The sequence below is a fragment of the Petaurus breviceps genome, unplaced genomic scaffold (genome assembly GCF_028583685.1).
Source record: "Petaurus breviceps papuanus isolate PSGF00001 unplaced genomic scaffold, PetGlider_PUasm1.0 213, whole genome shotgun sequence".
In the NCBI taxonomy this organism is placed as follows: Eukaryota; Metazoa; Chordata; class Mammalia; order Diprotodontia; family Petauridae; genus Petaurus; species Petaurus breviceps.
In genome coordinates this window covers 6,522,557-6,531,193 of record NW_027185860.1, presented here as the reverse complement: position 1 = coordinate 6,531,193, position 8,637 = coordinate 6,522,557, and positions in this window count along the sequence as shown.

The following is an 8,637-nucleotide window of genomic DNA, read 5'->3' as shown; positions in this document are numbered from 1 at the left end:
GAAGGAAGGAAGGAAGGAAGGAAGGAAGGAAGGAAGGAAGGAAGGAAATTTAATTAATGATTTTAAAATGCACAGAAAAGAACAGAAGAAGAATCAAAAACAAACACAGACATTTGGGATAATGTTTAAAATCTTTGATCTCCTCAAGTATCTATTCTCAGCTTCTTTCTACTCTCTCAGTGACTTCATTAGCCCTGATTCATTTCATTATCATGTTTACATATGAATTCCTGAAATATATATTCACTCTTAATCTCTCCCTAGCTCTAGTAAATGCATCACCAACAGTAACTTGATGCTTTGGAATGGACATCAGATAATTCCAAATTGCCTTTTACAATGGTTGTATCTGTTCATAGTTCCACCAAAAGAGGTGAAGTATGTTTGTCTTTCTATAACCTCTCAACATTGACCATTTACATCTTTTTTCACCTTTAATTTATTCTCAAAATATTTCACATACACATTTAATATAAGTTTCTTGATGGCAGGAAATGTTTCATTTTTTAGTTTTGTATCTCTATCCCATGGCACAGTTCCTGATATAAAGTAGATGCCTTAGAAATTCTTCTTGCACAATTAGTTGCCAGTCAAAGGGGATACAAAAACAAAAGTAATGAAAAAGTTCCTATATTCTAGAAGCCATTCATTCTATTGTACCCATAGCATGAAATCCTACCAGAAGATTACTTATGGAAATTTGTTACCCTTAGATATCTTCACTATACTGAGGGTCTGGATCAGATGAATATAAAAGAAATCAGAAATCATCAACACTATTGAGTTTTGGTTAAAAATAGAAAAGCCGTTCAGTATAATACACTAGGTAAGGAAAAATGGGAAATAATCTAACTCAAGAGCTAGAGAGCAAAAAAATCCCAATAGAAGAGACAAATCCCAATAGGAAAAGAATTTCTAGGAAATAGTAAATCTTTTGCGAAGCAATTTAGAACATCATCTTATGCTCCTTAACTGATCCGAAAGTGGATCTTAGTCCTAAATGTTGGCATAACCCTTCAAAAAGAAAACAAAAGAAAGCAATAGAAGAATACCAGATTAGAAATCATTGGTAGTTATGATTAAAAGGATAAATCTGAACCAAATAGAAATTATCATAAAGTAGAAAATTAATCATTTTGATTACATAAATTTGAAACGTTTTTCCACAGCTTAAGCTATTAAGCTAAGACGAAAAGTAACACCATTGAGAAACATAAATATGTATTTGTGTATTTGAATAAAAACACACATGCATGTGCAAAAATGTTATATATATATCTTTGATTATGTTCTGAGATGCAAGATACCTATGGAAAAATTGAATTAAAAAAATAAATTGACATCCCCCAGTGGATTACTCTATAAATAACCAAATTAAAAATGCCACAATGTGCTAATATCTATGAGACTCATTATAGAAAATCCATTTATTTAAAAAAAATTAAAAAAACTCAAAAGTTGGAAGTTGATTTTCTTTTCAAAACTTATTATATGAGGGAAAGGGTTGGAGACAATTTAAGAGACAATAGCTCTTTGTCTTAGAGTTTCACTTTTCAAGTGTGAAGCACAGGGTATTAAATTCTATTTAGAGTCAAGCCCATGAAAAGAGAGAAAGATTGGGAAGAAGTCAACATGTAAAGGAGACAATGAAAAAGCCATTTCTCAATGCATAGCTTCTTATAGTTGATATTTGGTAAAATTTCCCTTTATAAAGTCAAGCACTTGGGGTGGCCAGGTAGCACAGCAAGTAAGAGCACTGGCTCCAGTGTTGAGAAGACCTGGAGATCGAATCCCGGGCTCAGACACTTAGCACCCACCCAGAAACACCTGGCCATGTAACCTTGAGCAAGTTACTTAACCCCAATTGCTTAGGGGCGGCCAGGTGGCTCAGCGAGTAAGAGCACCGGCTCCAGTGTTGGGACGACCTGGAGATCGAATCCAGGGCTCAGACACTCAGCACCACACCCAGAAATAACTGGCTGTGTAACCTTGAGCAAGTTACTTAACCCCGATTGCTTAAAAAAAAAAAGTCAAGCACATAGAAATTTCCAGAGAAATGCTGTTGTGAGTAGCTTTAAGGTTGTCATCACATAGTATATGGAACTCTATTTATTCACTTATAAAATAAGGGAAAACATTCCCAGAAGCAAAAGTAAAGCATTCATAATTATATAACATAACAACCCATTACTAAAGTGGCCACAGTTTTAAACAAAATATGTCATTCAGTAATTCCATAATTCAGTCTTCCTTAAGGGGTACAAAGTACAAAGTTCTTCCCCCCTCGTTCAAAGTAAATCTCTATTTTGTCAGTCAGCACAAGTGCCCAAGTAAGTGTAATTTCATATTGGCTTGAGGAGGGCTCACAAATTCCGTGGTCCCACTTCTATGATCTCAGGTCTTTATTTTACTTTATTTTTTTCAAATTAATTATTAAATTCTGGTTACCATCATTCCTTTCCACCAGATATTGAGTTACAAATTTTCTCCCAGGTTTCCCCTATCCACAACCTCAAGATAGCAGTTGCACAGGATATCCCCTCTTCCAATCTGCTGTCTCCAATATCTTCTCCCATTGCCTATTCGACTTTTCCAGTAGGGCATGGTGTATCTCCAGGCCCTGTTGGCTATATTATTTATTTCCCAGTTACATTAAAAAGAAAATTGATAATACCATACACACACATATTTAAACAATTGGTTTTAAAACTTTGAATTCCAGATTCATTCCTTTCCTTCATTGTCACCCACACTTACTGGGAAGAGAAGCAATTCACTACAAGTTGTACATGTGTTGCTATGCAAAATATTACCATAGTAGATATATTGTAAAAGGAAAACTGTATTTCCATCCCTCTTTTTCCAACTAACACTTATTATATTCTCCACTTTCATCCTGTCCCTTTTCAAAAGTGGGCACTTACAACGTCCCTACCTCCCAGTCTGCCCTCCTTTTCATCATCCCCCCTCTCATGCCCTTCCCCCCTACTGTCCTGTGAGGTGAGACACACTATTAGTGTGTATGTCATTTCCTCCCTGAAACAAATTCAATGAGAATAAGACTGACCCATCCCATTTTGCCTTCCTGTTCTTCTCCTCCATTGTAACAATTTTCCTTTGCCTCTTCTGTAATATATAATTTACACCATTCTGTATCTCCCTATATCTTCTCATTATATTTCTCATTTCTCTATTTCACCTTTTAATTATTGTCCCTCTATCTATCTATACCTTTAAACATATGTATGTATATATATAGACATTCACATATGAATTCATATGCCCATATACCCTCCTATATATGTATATATACACATTTACATATATGTGTATATATGTATATGTACATATGTATATATATATATTTCTATTCCCTTCAACTGTTTCGTGCTGATCAAACTTTCATAAGTTACAATTATTGATTTTTTTCCATGTAGGGATGTACATATTTTTACTTTGATATATTCCTTATTATTTCTTTTCCCTGTTTACCTTCTCATGCTTCTCTTCCTTCTTGTATATCAATGGCAACTTTTCTATTCAACTCTGTGTTATTTCTTCAAAAATATTTGAAAATTCTCTATTCCACTGAATGACCTTATTTTCCCCTGAAAGATGATACTCAGTTTTGCTGGGTAGGTGATTCATGGTTCTAATCCGAGCTCGTTTGCCCCACAGAATATCATATTCCAAGCCCTTGGATCCCTTAGGGTAGAAGCTGTCAGATCCTTTGTTATCCTGATTGTGTGGCTCTAAGATATCATGTCACTTTTTCCTTGAGAATTTCTTGGGGGATGATATCGAAGTTATATCTTTCATCATGGCTTTCAGGTAGTACAATAATTTTTAAATTATCTCTCCTGGTTCTATTTTCAAGGTTAGTGGTTTTTTTCCCATTAAATATTTCATATTGTTTTGTATTTCATTTGCTTGGATCTGTTCAGAATCAAGTTTATTTCATATAAAGCTACTAGCTTTCATTTGCTGTAATCTAATTCTGAAGGAATGATTCTATTTAGTGCCTTTTGACAATCCTTTTCCATCTGGCAAATTCGATTATTAAGGCATTTTTCTCCCCATTGCCTTTTTGAGCCTCTTTTGACATTTGAGTTAGTCTATTTTGAAGGTGTTATTTTCCTCAATCAGGCTGTTGACTCTCATTTCATAAATTTCTTGCATCGTTCTAATTCCTCTTCCCAATTTTTCCTCGCGTTCTCTTATTTGCTTCTTAAAGTCCTCTATGGCCTGTAACATTTTTCTTTGAAGCTTTATTGCAGGAGTTATGACTTTACTGCCTCCCTCCTTTTCCATGCTTTGATCCTTTTTGTCTCCAAAATAGCAGTGTAAAGTTGGGTTGCTCTCTTCATTTTACTTCCCTTGCCTGCTCATGTTTCTACTCAATCAGTTGACCCCTAGGCTTTTTGCCACAATAGGACTCTGTTACCAAACAGGGGACGTTCAGCCCAAAAGCTTGAGTTTTCTCTGCTCCTGGAGGTATTATTTGGGTTCCTTCTCTGAATCATACACATGCTTTGGCAAGCTGGTTGCACAGCCCAGTACCTCCAACTTAGACCACCATCCAGATCCAAGCAGATTAAAGCAAGAGCAATTCCTCCTCATACTGGTTGCTTGGTACCCCTACACTCTGAAAGCCAGCAGTTGAAGCTGCCATGGAGGGGGCTGCACAGCCGGGGCTCCTCAGCAGCTTCTGTACCTGGGGGCAAAGGCAGACCACACGCCCAACTACTGCATCCCAAATCCTCACTGCGCTGACCTCTCACTTTGTCTATGTGTGTATAATTCTGGAAACTGGCACAGGTTCTGGTGAAATGAAGTCCTTCCAGCCAGTGGCTGGTCAGATCCATGGTGAGGCTAAAATCTCCAGCTCATTCAGGGGTGGGGTCAGTTCCCAGAGCGCTGTGCTATGTGCTGCCTGCCAGCCTGTTGGGCTCTCCACAGTAGGAGGCTAGCTTCTCTGTGTCATTTTGTGGGTTCTGTAGGTCCAAGGTTTTTTTAAGTCTGCTTTTACATGAATTGAGCTAGGTGGAAGCCTGAACCCCATGTAAGTCCTGTTTCTACTGTGCCATGTTGACTCTGCCCATCTATGCTCCCAGTTCTTGCCTGAATTCACACAACAGTCAGCTGGATTCATAGGTAGGCAGTTCTCAGCTCCTGGTTCAGCTCGTCATCCAGTTCTTCTTCCATGTTGATGCTTCTGGCAATCAATTCTCCTCAAAACCTTCTCAGTTTTTGTTCCTGGGAAGACAAACTGAAAAGAGGCTCAACAATATTCATACTCATTGCTGGCACTATCATGTCAATTCAATTTCTACCTGTGAAATCAAGTCAAGCCAACAGACAAGGTGCATCTGTCTGACAAAGTAACAAGCCCAAATCAACAAAGAAATAACAGAGAAACAGAGTCCCCAGACACTGACAGGATTCTCCTCAGTTCTGCCCTGTTCCAGTTTGTGCGTCTCATTTAAATGTTCTTTAGCTCTTCCCTGGTCTGTCCACCACTTGTGTCCTTCATGTCTTTGGCAAGTTTCTCCCACTATGAACTTTAGAGGTTCTGTACTTTCTCACAAATACTTACTAATTGTGAGCCTGGGCAACTATATTCTCTCAGCTTCTTCTTTCCTCATCTGTAGAATGGACATAAAAATAGCATCAATAAGGAAGGCCAGGTGTGGCAAGATGGCTCCAATGTTGGGATGACCTGGAGATCAAATATGGGCTCAGATACTGAACACCAAACACAGAAATAACTAGCTGTGTTACCTTGAGCAAGTTACTTAACCCCAATTGCTTAAAAAAAAATAAGGGGCGGCCAGGTTGCACAGTGAGTAAGAGTGTTGGCCCCACGTTTAGGAGACCTGGGATCATTTCCAGCATCAGATATTTAACACCCATACAAAATAACTGGTCGTGTAACCATGAGCAAATTACTTAATCCCAATTGCTTAAAAAAATTGTTTCAATAGATTCAAAGTAATATAACTCAAATATAGAAGAAAAGCAGGAGAAAATTCAGAATGTTTGAAAGTGATGTAATGGGAATTTCTGTGACTGTTGTAGCTTATTCGTACTAAGCTAAATGTAATGGAATTTTCTTGTATTAAAAGTTCAAACCTAAGGATAGTGAATAAAATTTTATATTTGAAAAAAAATATCTTATTTCTTATTGTAACTTGATTAAGTTATCCAACCTATTTCCAGGGTAGGACAGATTCTAGAATTCTGAACCTATAATTCACATTTGTATTTTCTGTGGCTTTTTTTCTTGCAAACCTCCATATAGTACTCTCTGAAGTTGTCCTACACAGTGAATTAACTCAGCAAGGAATTAAAAAAAAAAAAGAAAGTCTTGTACCAACAAAAAATTTCATGGATTGAAATGCTTTTGTGAAGGTGAAGAATAAATCTGATAAATCCAAACATTACAAAGCCCAAAGAATCCTTGTGATTTCTTTCAGAAGGTGAAATGGTGGGATTCTAAATAAATGTGCTTGTTTTTTACACCTCAAAAAGGTCACAGTATGGCACAAATTAAGGCAGACTTCCCTATTTTTTCCTAGTCTTTCCCTTTCAAATTTTACCTTGCTACATTTATCCCCTTTGTCTTTTATGTGTCCCTGTTGGATGTCCTCATGGACAGTTAAAGTATTTTTAGTGTAAGGAGCTTCAGAAAGGTGTGAAGTATTTTGCTCTTTTAACTCTAGTGTTTGCATGCTCACCTTGTATTAGCTACCTGCCCTATTTATTTGAAGTCAATAATGCATCTCTGTTAGGTGTGAGTGCTAGAATATTACTTTTCTCTATGAATTAATTGAATATGGTAATGAGGGCATGACAACAAAGTCAAAGTAAAAAAAAAAGAAATAAGGTAGTTATCTAGTGCAGAAATAGTGAAAGCTATTTTTGTCTTATCTAAAACAATCCATTTATTTGATGGTATTGATATGTGCAGGTGTTTAATGTAATAGTCATGTCATAAGCATTTAATAATCATTAAAGTTATTTAACATATGTAAAAAAATAATAAAAGAAGACAATGTGAAATATCTCAATGGAAAAAAAAAACATTGCCTTAGGAAATAGATCCAGGAGAGATAATTTAAAAATTATTGGTCTACCTGAAAGCCATGATCACACAAAGGACCTAGAAATTCTCAAGAAAAATTGTCCTGATGTTTTAGAACCAGAGGGCAAAAAAGATGTTGAAAGAATTCACCTATCACCTCTTGAAAAAAGATCCCAAAAAGAAAACTCCTGGGAATATTATATCCAGCTTCCAGAGTTCCCACATCAAGGAGAAAATACTAGAAGCAGCCAAGAAGTAACAATTTGAATACTGCGAAAACACAATCAGGATAACTCAGCGCTTGGCAGCTTCGGTATTGAAAGATTGATGGGCTTGGAATATGACATTCCAGATGTGAAATGAGCTAGTCTCAAAACCAAGAATCACCTACCCAAAAATATTGTGTATAATGTTTCAGGGTAAAATATAGTCATTCAATGAAATAAAGGACTTTTAAGCATTCTTGATGAAAAAAAAAACAAAGTTGAATATAAAATTTGACATTCACATACAAGAAACAAGAGAAGCATAAGAAGGTAACAGGGAAATGAAATCAAAAGTTACTTAATAAAGTTGAACTATTTACATTCCTCCATGGAAAAATGATAATTGTAACTTATAAAACTTGTCTCAGTATGAGGATATTTGAAGGTACACACATACACACACATACATACATATACGCCTATATAGGAGGGTATATTTGTGTGAATACATATGTGAGTGTGTGCTTATGTGTGTGTGTGTGTATACACACACATATACTCATGTATACATAGTCAGAGGTCACATTATCAATTTGAAAGTAAGGGTTGATATCTAAAAAATACAATTAAGATTTGAGCAAGGAATGTGATGAAAGGAGATAGGGAGTGACAGAATAGTGTAACTTATCTCATATAAAAAAGGCAAGGGGAAGTTTTTACAAGGAAGGGGAAGGACAGGAAGGCAAAAGGGAATGGGTTAACCTTATTCTCACTGAATTTGGCTTAGGAAAGGAATAATACACCCATTAAATTGTATATCTTACCCTACAGAAAAGTAGGTAGGAACGAGATAAGAAGGGAGATGATAGATGGGAGGACAGATTTTGGGGTAATGAAGTTAGAACCACACACCTTTGAAAAGGGAAATGGTAAAAGTAGAAAATAAACAAATGGGGGCAGGATTGGATGGAGGGAAATATAATCAGTCTTTCACAATATATCCACTATGGGAATCTTTTGAATAATTACACATGTACAAACTATACTGAATTTTTATCATCCCAGAAAGGGTGCATGATGAGGGAAAAAGGGATAGAATCTGGAACTCAAAGTTTTTCTTTAATTTATTTTAAAATGCTTAATAAAAAGTATTATTATTATTATTATTATCTTACATGCAACTGGGAAATAAAATCTACAGGCCCTGGGGTATAGAAATCCATCTTGCACTACTGGAAAGACTGAGGTGGGATGTGGGAGTATATAGAAAAGAGTATATTGTGGGAGGGGGTATTCATTGAGATCTCTGTTTTTGGGTGGTCAATAGCAAAAAGACAGGGAGAAAAT